Source organism: Cricetulus griseus, chromosome X (genome assembly GCF_003668045.3).
Source record: "Cricetulus griseus strain 17A/GY chromosome X, alternate assembly CriGri-PICRH-1.0, whole genome shotgun sequence".
NCBI lineage: Eukaryota > Metazoa > Chordata > Mammalia > Rodentia > Cricetidae > Cricetulus > Cricetulus griseus.
Window position 1 is genome coordinate 15054232 of NC_048604.1, and position 13033 is coordinate 15067264.

Sequence of the window (13033 nt, forward strand, 5' to 3'; positions counted from 1 at the left end):
GTATTAAAACAGGTAGATGAAAACAACCTATATATGCTTCTATAAGGGAATAGTTCAATATTCCACACCAAACAATACAGCTTAGTAATAAAAGGAATGAACTATAACCTTAGCAGGTAAAGACAGAAAGGCCAGGAGTTCAAGTCCAGCCCTGGCACTAGAGTTTGAGACCAGCCTGGGCTCCTTGAGATTCTTCCTTAAACAAATAGACAGAATGCACACAAAATTTTCTCCTTTTAAATGATTATTTTTAGTTGCCGTCAACAAGAAATTTACTTATTTAAAAAAAATCCAAATGCTGGCATTGTCCAGAAAATTTTAACAGGTTTATTTATAATTGTTATAAAGTTGAACTGTTGAAATGTGTTCACTGAAACATTTTGCTTGCATTAATGCTTTACATCTTGCATTTCTATTAAAAATTCACACACAAATGAAAATGGAAAAACTGCCCATATCTGATTTCTGTCCCCTATTTTTCCACTCGCAATCATATACTTAGGTACCTTTTCACCCCATGGACAAAATATCTAACATTCAGAACTACTGATAACAGGAAGAGGAAAAATTTTTTGAGAATGAAATGTTTCCCCTCATAGTGGACTCTTAAGCAGTTCTCCGCGTATGCGGCCTGCTAGCTGGATATCTTTTGGCATAATTGTTACACATTTGGCATGGATAGCACACAGGTTGGTATCTTCAAAAAGGCCAACCAGCTAGGCCTTACTTCCCTCCTGCAAAGCACCGATAGCTGCACTCTGGAAGTGCAGATCTGTTTTGAAATCCTGAGCAATTTCTCGAACCAGACGCTGGAAGGGGAGCTTGCGAATCAGAAGTTCAGTGGATTTCTGATAGTGTCTGATTTCACAGAGTGCCACAATACCAGGCCTGTAATGATGAAGTTTCTTCACCCTTCCAGTAGTAGGCACACTCTTGCGAGCAGCTTTTGTAGCCGGTTGTTTCCTGGGTGCTTTACCACCGGTGGCTTTGCGGGCAGTCTGCTTTGTAGGAGCAATGGTAAGAGTACCTCCTTACTTACCCCACTTCCCCTTCGGCTAAAGCTCGGCCAGCCAGAGGCTGCACAGTGACAGCTGCGAACACCTTAAATGATTTCTTAAGCTAATTTTTCAAAGCAATGAAAAACATGACTGAAACTCTGAAATGTATTGGGCAAAAGATTTGTAACAAAATATATACAATAACTTCTGGAACTCACTAGCAAAACCTGAAACTAGCCCAAAAAACTTTAATACATTCTAAAAGAAATAGTCAAAATACATGAAAGTGTATTTCATCTTTGTCAATCATCAAAGTAAAATTACTATGAGATACTGCAAAACTGCATATTTGCAATACTAGCTACATTGGGATGGAGAGTTGACTCAGTGGTTAAGAAATCTTGTCCATAACCTTGAGAGCTGGAGTTTGGATCCCAGAACTCGGGTAGCAATGCCCATAACTCTACCCCCCATGGATGCAGCCATGAACACAGATGTGTGCCTATAGACAAACAGACTTGCACAAACAATGGTTTTTCAAAGTGCTTATTCTTTTTTATTTAGTGTGTGGGTGGGTAGGTCCGTACACATATGTGCGCACGTACACAGAGACAGAATGAAAGCATGCAAACTCACTTGTATGATAATGTAGGGAGCATATCCGTACATGCCATAGTGGCCATCAGAGAACAACTTAGGGAGTTGGTTCTTTGTTCTACCATGTAGGTCTCAGGAATCAAACTTTGGTCCTCAGGCCTGATAGCAAGCTCCTTTACTGGCTCAACCATGTCAGTATATAGCAGCTAACTGAACCCCTACCCCAACAGCTGTTAACTGCTAATAGTCCATGAGGACCAAGTTGGGTGTCCTGAGTCCCTCCTTCCGTCCGGTGAAGGGTGCAGTCTTCCGCGGCTCTTGTGTCGATAGCCGCAGCTGCAGGGAGTTCATGAGTATGGCTGGTGGGTCTTGTTGAGTGAGGCCTTCCATGGGGGAATCATCAAAGTCTGTTACATCATTTGGAGCAGGGGCTAGGCCCTCCCCCATGTATTTAGGGCTGAGAGAGTATCCCTCCATTTAAAGTAGTCATCAGTCTCATAGGGGAAGAGCATTTAAGGTAGTCCCTCCATTGCTTAGATTTCAATAGTCTTTGTTTGTTTGTTTTCTGATCTTTTCCTGGAAGGTTTTTTTTTGTTTGTTTTCTTTGTTTGTTTTGAGATAGGAGCTCACATAGCCTAGGCTGGCCTACAACTTAAAATATAGTTGGTAATGACCTTAAACCTCTGAAGCTCCTGCTTTAGCCTCCCATGAGCTTCGGTCACACCATGTCCAGTCTCTGCAGTGCTGCAGGTTGAATCCTGGGCTTTATGCCTGCTCAGCAGCTACTTTACCAATTTAGCTCCAGCTCTAGCCCTTGTGGGTTAAAAAAGGATTTCACCAATTCTTTGCGAAGTTCATACAATGAATTTTGATCATATGTACCCTTTCTCCCAATTCCTCCCAGGGACGCCCAGACCTCCCTACTCACTTCTGGTCCTTTGGTTTTGTAACAATTTGTGCAGCCCAAATAGTCTTGGGTATAGAGGCACTCCCTGGAATGTGGTCAACTTACAGGGATCACACCCTGGAAAGAAACTGGTTGTCCCTCTCGCAGTATGGAAAATCAAAGGACAGTTGTGCTGCTATATACAAGACCTGTGTAAAGTCAAGTCAGACAAAATCCCAGTATGATGGGGCAGATGGGCACTGAGTCCCTGTTTTTCCGTTTTTTGTTGTTGTTTTGTTTTTGGTTTTGATTTTTCAGTTTTTTGAGACAGGTTCTCTGTATAACAGCCCTGGCTGACGTGGAGCTAATTTTGTAGATCAGGCTGGCCTTGAACTCACAGAGAGCTGCCTGCCTCTGCTTCTCCAGTGCTGGGATTAAAGGTGTGCGCCACCATTGCCCAGCTGTGTTTTCTTTTGATATACAAGGTGTTGTGGCATAGCCCAGTGTACACATGCCTTTAATCCCAGCACTTGGGAGGCAGAGACACGCAGATCACTGGCCTACAGAGCGAGTTCTAGGACAGACTCGAAAGCTACATAGAGAAACCCTGTTTTGAAAAACAAACAAAAAATTTGGGATCTTCATGCCTTAGCCTTCTAGTTACTGGAATTATATATTCACACTACTCCCCTAGTTAAAGGAGGTATCTTTTAGTAGCTGAGATGATGGCAAATGCAAAGGCCCTGAGGTTTAGACTTATCTGGTGTGCAAAGAATCCATGGGAGCAGAAGTAGGCCAAGCAAGTTTATTAGGAAATACAATTTAACATAGGCAGAGGCCAAATCATGCAGGCCTAGTCCTCCATGGTGAGCCCTTTGGATTTCCTCACAAACATGACCAAAATCCCCATTGAAAGAGTGAGAACACAAGCCAGGCGTTGGTGGCGCACGCCTTTAATCCCAGCACTCAGGAGGCAGAGGCAGGCGGATCTCTGTGAGTTCAAGGCCAGCCTGGTCTCCAGAGCGAGTGCCAGGATAGGCTCCAAAGCTACACAGAGAAACCCTGTCTCGAAAAACCAAAACAAAAAAATGAGAACACAAGAAAAAAGATTAGTTCTTTTCTTCTGTTGGTTACTGAGATAAAGTCTCATGTATCCTAGGCTGGCCTCGGACTTGTTATGTAATTAAGGATGATCTTGAACTCCTGACCCTGCTGCTGGGGTGACAGGAATGATTTACCACATACAGTTCACTTGTGTTTTAAAGAGTGATTTTGAGAGTTGGGAAGTTGGTAGAGTGTGTGCCAAGCATGCCTCAAACATTGTGTTGTATGCCCAGCATCAAATACAATAGGACATGGTAGCCCTTACTTGTAACTACACTTGGGAGATGGAGGCAGAAGGAATAAGGAGTTCAAGAGCTGCATGAGATTTTGTCTAAAATAATATTATTCTGGAGATGGAGAGATGACTAAGCTTTAGACCACTTTCTGCTCTTGCAGAGATCCTGAGTTTGGTTCTCATCACCCACATCAGTCAGCTCACAGCTGCTTGTAAGTCTAATTCCAGAAGATCCTGGTTTCCCTGGACACCTGCATTCATATGCACTCCCCCCCCACACTTAAAAATAATAAAACAATAGAATTTTAAATGTTATCCTGTCTCCCTATGTAGGTTTTGTTGTGGTGGTTGTTTGTTCTCTCTCTCTCTCTCTCTCTCTCTCTCTCTCTCTCTCTCTCTCTCTCTCTCTCTCTCTCCATTGTTGTTGTTTTTCTGAGACAGGGTTTCTCTGTGTTGCAGTTCTAGTTATCCTGGCACTCACTCTGTAGACCAGGCTGCCCTTGAACTCACAGAGATCTGTCTGCCCCTGCCTCCCAAGTGCTGGGATTAAAGGTGAATGCCACCCCTGCCCTGCCTCCCTATGTGTTTATAAGAAGACATGTAGGCATAGAGTACTATTTGACACTTGCATGCACAAAGAGATGTTCTTATGAGGACATTTTGTTGTTCTCTATGGTACAATAGGGCAGGAAGAGGTAGCAGGACTATGGGGACAGTGCTATTAGCTGTGATCCAGGTGAGAAGCAAAATAGCTCAGACCATCGTGACAGCAGTAGAAAGTGTTGTAGGAGGATGGCTTCTAAAATTGTAGAAAGTGGATGGCATTGCTAATTGCCTGAACTTGGGGTGTAAGAGAAGGAACAGAAATGAAGTGTGACTCCAAGGTTTTTCGACCTTCCTTTTAGAACTGACGCAGATGGTCCATCTAACTCCCTCCCTCTCAGTTCCTTGGGAAGAACAGGTCTCATGCATTGAGGCACGGAGTCTGAGTCATGATGACTGAGATTAGATCATTTGAGCGGGGATGGTGAGTAGGCAGTTGAAATATGAATCTCAAGTTCAAGGCACAGGCCAGGACTGGCCATTTACAGTTATGAAATCACCCCGGAAATGAATATGGCTAGAAGAAAGAAGATGCCCAAGGCCTGAGCCCTGGGGCACCCAAATCTTGAAGATGTGGAGCAACCAGCAAAAGAGACACATGGAAACTAATGACATCAGAAGGAGCTGAAGTCACAGAAGCATAATGGAAGATGCATTTTCAGAAGAGCCACTCTGAGGCTATAGAATTCCTTTGTGAAAACAAGAGAAACAAAAAGCCCTGCTTCTTTCTCAAGTAAGAATAACGAACTGCTTTCCATGGTGCTGGGGGTTGAACCCAGGGCTTCCTGAAAGCTAGGCAAGTAATCGACGGAACCACATCCCTAGCAAGTAGGTGTCCATTTTGAGACAGCCCAATTCATTTAGCTCCATTAACCCAACTTTCCTTGAGCACTACTCATTTTTTGCTGATTAATTTCTAAGGTTATTCGGTGCTTTCCCAGGCACATGTGCTTAGATGATGGCGTATGTTCAGTGCTCATGACTTCTCAAACTGGCTGTTGATACTCTCCAAATGCTTCTCAGGAAACTGAGGAGACAGGGCTGGGGCGGGGGTGGGGTGGGGTGGGGGGTGTCAGTTGACTGTGTAGTATATTCAAATCACTGGTCTAAACTCAGAATCCCACCTCCAGAATCAAAGAGATATGTTCTCATATTTGACAGTTTTCATAGTAGATATGTTCAACTTGTATTGCGTGAACCTGAAAGGAAGAACTTAGAACTTGCTCATATTGTGTCCACAAAAGAAAACGCTAATGTTTTCAGTTGTGCGAATATCATTACGACAATTTCAAAGCACTTCTGTGATCTAGCCTTCAGAGAGGTCTGAGTTGGCAATAAAAATTGACCAATAAACGTGAAATAAGGTATCTGCTGTTGGTGTTTTTCAGCTGTCTTCACTTTTCATGTGGGGTGGGAGAGACTAGTCCTCAGTTTCATGAATTGATACCAATACTACTTTGATTGCCTTTTTAAAGAGTGGATTAAAATAACGAAACTCTCGACTTTGAAACCAAGTCCTTGAACAATAAAAGTATGAAAATTTTGTGTGACTAAATGGGTCACACTACAACCTCCACAACAAGATTCTTTTTTGTTTCTTTGTTTTATTTTTTGTGAGATTTCTTTTAAAGTTGGTTTTGATTTGGGGGTTGGCAAGAGCAGAGGGCAAATGCAAAGGGGACAAGGAGATGAGTGGGATCGGATATGAAATCCACAAAGAATCAATAAAAGTTAAAATGTCTGAATAATTAGCATGCCTATGAATGGCTCAATGGTTAGCAGCAAAGTGCTCTTGAAAAGTATTCCTAGCACCTGTGTTGGTCAACTCACAGCTACCTGTAACTCCAGCACCAGGGGGATCTAATACCTCAGGCCTCTGAAGGCACCTGCACTCTTGTTCACACAGGCACACACTTAAAATAATGAATCTTTTAAAAAGATATGTACAACTCTCTCTCTTAGCTGTTAGGATTCTCAGTAGTGGATGTGCTTACATAGCAACATGGGTTTCCAAAGGGTAGTAATTGAATGCTGTAGATACTGCTGAGAAGTCTGGTAAGGGGCCCCACAATGGATCACTGGGTAACATGGAGTTTGTTACATGAGGCCCAATTCTCTCACTTTAAAATTTATATGTTGGCCGTGTATAGTGATTTGTGCTTGTACTCCCAGCACCTAAGAGGCTAAGACAGGAGGATTACCAAGAGTCTAAGCCTATCCTGATCTCCTTAGTGAATTTCAGGCTAGCCTGAACTACAGAGTAAGACCCTGTCCAGAGAGAAGGGTGGGGGGAGAAAGAGAAGGAGTAAAGGAAGAAAACTTTATTGAAGATCGATTCCCTAGATCCTCATAATGTAACTCTATTTGGAGACAGGTTTTGTTTTGTTTTGTTTTGTTTTGTTTTGTTTTGTGTTGCAGTATATTGTATTGTTTGGAGAAAGGATCTCACTGTGTATCCCTGGCTGGCCGACCTTGAACTTGTGGGAATCCTTACACTTCTATATCCCAAGTGCTGGGTTACAGACATACATTAATGTACCTGATTTTGCAATAGCATCTTTAAAAAGATGATTTCTTAAAATGAAATCTTTATAGTGGGCCCTAATCCAGCATGACATGTGTTTATAAGAAGCCATGTATACGACACTTACATGCACAAAGAGATGATCATATGAGCACACTTTGTTGTTTGCAAAAGGGTCTCATGTAGTCCAGGTTGACCGCCAATTTCCCTATATGGTTAAGGATGACCTTGAACTTCGGATCCTTCTGCTTCTTCCTCCTCAAGTTCTGGAACTGCAAGTGTGTACTACTAAACCTGGTTTATACAGTACTGGGGATTGAACCTAGTGCCTGCCAGGTAAGCACTCTACCAACTGAGAGATATCCCCAGGTCTCTAATGACATGTTTTGTTGTATGTTTTCATAACACCACAATTAATTTTTATTTTTCGTAATCAGTTTTTTATCCTCTCATGTATTACATATACTTCTCTCATGTGTACATTCTCCCACCATCCCCCTACAACTATACCCATCGCTACGCCCCCCAGTCCACTCAGAAAATCTATTTCATTCTGATGATTTAATGAGTTTAATTATGATTGCTTACAGGAGCATGGGTGGGGGGTTATTTACTGGAGCATGGGTTATTTACCAGTAGCTACACCACTAAGGAAAGTGTCATCCCCCCCCCCCCCCCGCCAGCAACTATTAACCATCAGTAGCTAGCTCTCCATGGGGCCTGAGTCCCCTTCTCCACTCCCTGACTGATATCCGCATGATAGGCATCTATCTAACTTAAGTTCAACTGGGAGGAAATAAGCTTTACTGTTTAAGGCCACCAGTCCATGGTATCTTGTGCTGGCAGCAAGAGGTACCATAGAGGTGTGGGAAGTGCCATGGCCATAACTTCCAGACCTAAGTATTCTAGTATGTAAGATCTAGATTAGAGAGGGACACTAGTTATCCCACTGGATTGAGAGGGAAGGAGGGAGGGAGGGAGGGAGGGAGGGAGGGAGGGAGGGAGGGAGGGAGGGAGGGAGGAGCACATAGCTGCTGATGCACGTAGGCCATTTGATTGGAGACAAATGAATAACTACTTACTTCAACAGTTAAATATGAAGCAAGACCAACTCAGTGGGGAAGGTAGGCAAGGAATTTCAGATTTGATGAGAGAGGAATGTTTGAAATAGTCTTCTGATAGGTGAGTATGGTTTTCTTTTAAATACTGTAAGTTAAAACCATCCCTGAGTCAGGTGTGGTAGCACGTATCTGAATTCCCAGAACTTGGGAGGCAGAGGCAGGAGAATTCCTCAGTATGTGAAGCCAGCCTGGTCTACAAAGCAAGTTCCAGCGTGGATACATAGAAATACCCTGTTGGAAAACAAACACAGAATGTAAAAATAAAGATCTCTCCTAAAGTTTTGAAGGTGGATCCCTCTTGAATGGGTTTAGTGCCCAGATGAAAGAGACCCTAGGCTCCTTCCACAATATGATGATAGCAAAGGACACCACCCGTGACCCAGGGAGTGGGCTATCACTGCATACCAAATATATTGGCAACTTGGTATAGGAATTCCCAGGCTCTAGGGCTGTGAGAAATTTCTGTTGTTTCTGAGCCATCAACAGTATCTAAGTAAGTAAACTGAAGAAGTGTAGGAAGATTGCTAGGCTAGTGAAAAGTTGAGGCTATCCAGGTGTGGGTTCTTGAAAGATGTAAGAAATAAAATTTGATTGGTTCATTTTCAAAAGTGCCCGAAGCCAGTTTAGTTCCCAATACAGATAAAGGAAAAGCACTAGACTCCTCCTAGTTAGCCCCACTCTCAAGACCATGTTAGGCCACTCTCACAGCCAAATGAAATGTTTAGAGGAGAAAATTACTAACAGCTAAGCTTGCCTGCAATGCCATGAGCCTGAAAATTCTTAACATAAACACAATGTAAACTGGAGAGATGAGTCCATGCACACAGAGATGAACCGTGCATGGTTTTATTGAGAAGCAGATATATGTAAACAAGTTCGTAAGAGAAGGATAACACCTAGATGATGTGTAAGATATTACCCTCCTGATTAGTCAGTAGGAGGAAAGGGAAGAAGAGTCAAGCCTTAGGGTTCATAAAATGTTTTCAGTGCTCAGTTACCATACCTGCCAGCTGATGGCTGGCTTGCAAAGTCATAGAATAAACTCTCACTTTGGCTATTCCAAGTCTCCAGTACTCCTATTATGAAGTGAGGCTCATTGTTTCTCACAACTGATGAATGTGATGGAAGGAAGTAGAGCAAAAATGTGAACGAATTTGTGAGGAAATAATTACAATAATGGACTGCTGAGCCTAAGCTGGGTAGAAATTAAAGTGGTTATTTGGTGATATAAAAGCAATGATAAGGCCGGTTGTGCAGGCTCATTTCTGTAATCTCAGAACTTGGTGGAGACAGGAGGATCTGGAGTTCTGGAACAGCCTGTGCTATCCAATTGCACAAAAAGAGATACATTGGTTGGTGCAGTGCTCAGTGGGTACAGCCATTTGCTGCCAAGCCTGACTGACCTGAGTTCAATCCCTGGACTCCACAAGGTGGAAGGAGAGAACTCAGTCTTGTGGGTTGTCATCTGACTTCCACTGGTGTGTTTTGGCATGCACTCAACTGTACCACCACACACATATATATATACACACTGGATACATTGTTTAACAATTTAAAAGAGACACATAGAAAAGCACCCTGTGTCCTATAAAAGAGGTGATGTATATTGAGTGACATTTGCTATTGTTTTAGATTAGCATGAAAACAATACAGAATTGTATGCATGAGGCATTAATTCAATTTTGTACATCTGAAATTAACATAAACAATGAGTGTTCAGTAATAATAAATGCTTTTCTCACAAGCATATTTTAGCATATGTTTTGTGTATTGTTGAAAGGGGAACATGTCACATACTATATATTTTGCAAGCCTATTTCATATATATGAATATATATTGAATGGGAAGTACATCATATATGCTATACTGCAAATGTACTTTGGGAACACTTTTTGAGGCAAAATATTGCTGTGTAAGCCTGGCTCTCTTGCAACTCACTGTGCAGCCAGTTCAAAATTTGTAGCAATTCTTCTGCCTCTGTCTCCCAAGTGCTGCTGGGTCATAGGTATTAGCCACCATGCCTTCTAGACTACAATCTGCTGTTTTTAGAGACAAAGTCATCCCAGTAGTCCTGGCTGGGCTAGCACTCATTATATAGACCAGGCTGGGGTTAAACTCACAGCAGTCTTCCTGCATTTGCCTCCCAAGCACTGGGCTTGCAGGAATGAGTAATCATGCTTGGCTTTGCAATATGCTTTTAAACTTTCCTATAGTTTTTGATATCTTTCTGTGTTAAGCACATGATTTCTATCACTTTTTAGAAATGAAAGATTCGATTTGATGATTATATTACAATTTAAACCAACCTTTTATAAATTAGTATCTACCTATCTACCTACATGCCTACATATGGGGTTGAATAAGCCAGGGGTTTGTATATGCTAGCCAATCACTCTACCACAGAGCTACACGCCTACTCCTCAATGGTCAATTTTTAAAAATAGTATTATAAGGCCAGGTGGGGTGACAGATGCCCATAATCACAGCAGCTGAGACTGAGATAGCAGGATCCATGCAAGACTAAATGATAGAAAATCCCAGGCCAGCGAGGGCTACACAGAACCCTTGGAAAAATGGTATTCTACATTATACTTTCAAATAGTTAGATGTGCAAAATACTATATGATGCTTAAGTGTAAATGGGCCCAATCAAAAATATTGAAAAACAATCAGATTTCAAGTAAATGGCTTCTACCATCTGCCTAGCTTGAGCCTCCACCTTTGTGGATCTATAAAGGTGCCAAAGTCACCAGTAGTGCCAATGATGAAATGTAATTATGCTGTTTCTCTTTTTCTATAGCTTTCCATAGACATATCTGGACTGGAGAAACTGATTGGGATTTTTCCACTGATTAGTGGGTGATAATAAATGTGGTTTGCCAGGCATGATGATGCACACCATTAATCCCAGCACTCGGGAGGCAGAGGCAGGCGGATCTCTGTGAGTTCAAGACCAGCCTGGTCTACAGAGTGAGTTCCAGGGCAGTCAGGGATACACAAAGATACCCTGTCTTGAAAGAAAACAAAAACCAAAAATAAGGAAAAAGAAAGAAAGAAAATATGTGGTTCACAGTCTCATAGTTCTCTGGGCTTCCACTTCTAGCAATATTACTCTTAGGTGACCATTTTCAATGTGTTCTTCAGAATCAGTGCTTTATCAATGCCTTTGAGAACAAGGGGCCATATGGATTCTTTTTTCTTTGAGACAAGGTCTCACAGTGTAGCCCAAGATGACCTGGAGCCCACTATGTAGCTGATGATGCCCTCATCTTTGTGGAAATCATCGTGTCTTAGCCTCCTGAGTGCTGAGATCACAGGCATGAGCCACAGTGTTGAGCTCCACGTGGACCCTTGGTAAAAGTTTTTCTCTTTTCAAGGGTGGTGAGATGGCTCAGAAGTTAAGAATGTTTAATGGTCTTCCAGAGGACCTGAGTTTGATTTCTAGAATCCATATTGGGCAGCTCACAACTGCCTGTAATTGCAGGTGCTGGGGATCTAATAGCCTCTAAGGGCAAAGCGCGCGCGCACGCACACACACACACACACACACACACACACACACACCCTTTTAATTTTTGAGACAGAGACAGCTCTGGCTGATCTGGAATTCACTGTGTAGACCAAGCTGGCCTCAAACTCAGAAATCCACCTGCCTCCGACTCTCCAATGCTGAGATCAGAGGTGTGTGTCATCATGGCTGCTCATAATAAATCTTTTAAAGGGCTTTTCTGGATTCTATATAGAATTTCAGCCCATCGTGCATGAAATTTCCATCCCATGTGATGCTAACTCTGTGTGAGCAGACTGCATCCTCACCAGCCATTTATGGTGTGGGACAGAGGCATGGCCTCAAAACTATCTCTCCAGTTTGGTGATTGGCACACACATGAGTTTTTTAGGCCTTCTAGTTTTCTTTCATTTCCCAACATTGCTTGCCATATTGGTTCTGGCACAATCTATGAGTAGAAAGTTGAAAGAAGTGATTTCTGATATGAGAACACAAGCTGCATTGTTATTAAACTACTCGGAGAACTACGTGTGATAGTGCTATACATTCCCCACAGGACCCTGTTTCACCATAATGGCAAGATGAATGCTTTGATTAGAGATAGGTGTGATGGTTTCTTCCAAGTTACCTTTTGTGACCATTAGCTTTTAACTGTAAACTTGACACAACCTCAAGTCTCCTGGGAAGAGAATCTTGGTGGCCTTGTCTACATTGGGGTGGCCTGTGCTCATGTCTATGGGAGATTACTTAGAGTGCCTTAACTGATGTGGGAATACCCACCATGAATGTAGGCAGCACCTCTGGGAGCAGCCTATATAGAAGGACATGGAAGAGGGAAAGTGTCTTACATTTTGCTTGCTGACGGTCACTCTTGCTGATGAGTTCATCTGTCTTCTTGCTGCCACGGATGATTCTTTTGTTGTTGTTTTGAGACAGGGGTTCTCTGTGTACCCACCCCTAGCTGTCCTGGAACTTGCTCTGTAGACCACGCTGGCCTCGAACTCATGGAGTTCTGCCTACCTCTGCCTCCTGAGTGCTGGGATTAAAGGCATGAGCCACCACCGTCCTGCTCCCGCTGCTGCTGATTGTTTAACTGACACAGAACCAGCTTCCTTCCTTGGGCTGCCAATGTGTACTGAAGATCCTGCTGCTGATCCCTTGGCTGGTTTTTGGAACCAGCTACTTCAAGCTTCAAATGTGGACTGAAAATCAACTACTTTTTATGAGTCTTCTAGGCTTCCAGTGCCATATTGACACAGTAGAGATATCCTGCCCCATGGACTGAGAAATTACTGGTTTGTGGCCTCTCTGGTGTGAAACAGTCACTGTTGCACTACTCAGCTCATATTGTGTAAGCCACTCCAATAAATGCCCACTTAAAATTATTTTATTTTTTCAGATTATAATAAAATTATATTATTCCCCACAAACCTTCGTTGTTCTCCTTCAGATTCAT

General features: G+C 42.6%; 1 pseudogene; it reads right to left on the minus strand.

Moving 5' to 3' along the window:
- Positions 1-304: 304 nt before the first annotated feature.
- LOC100766787 lies at positions 305-13033 on the minus strand (annotated as a pseudogene).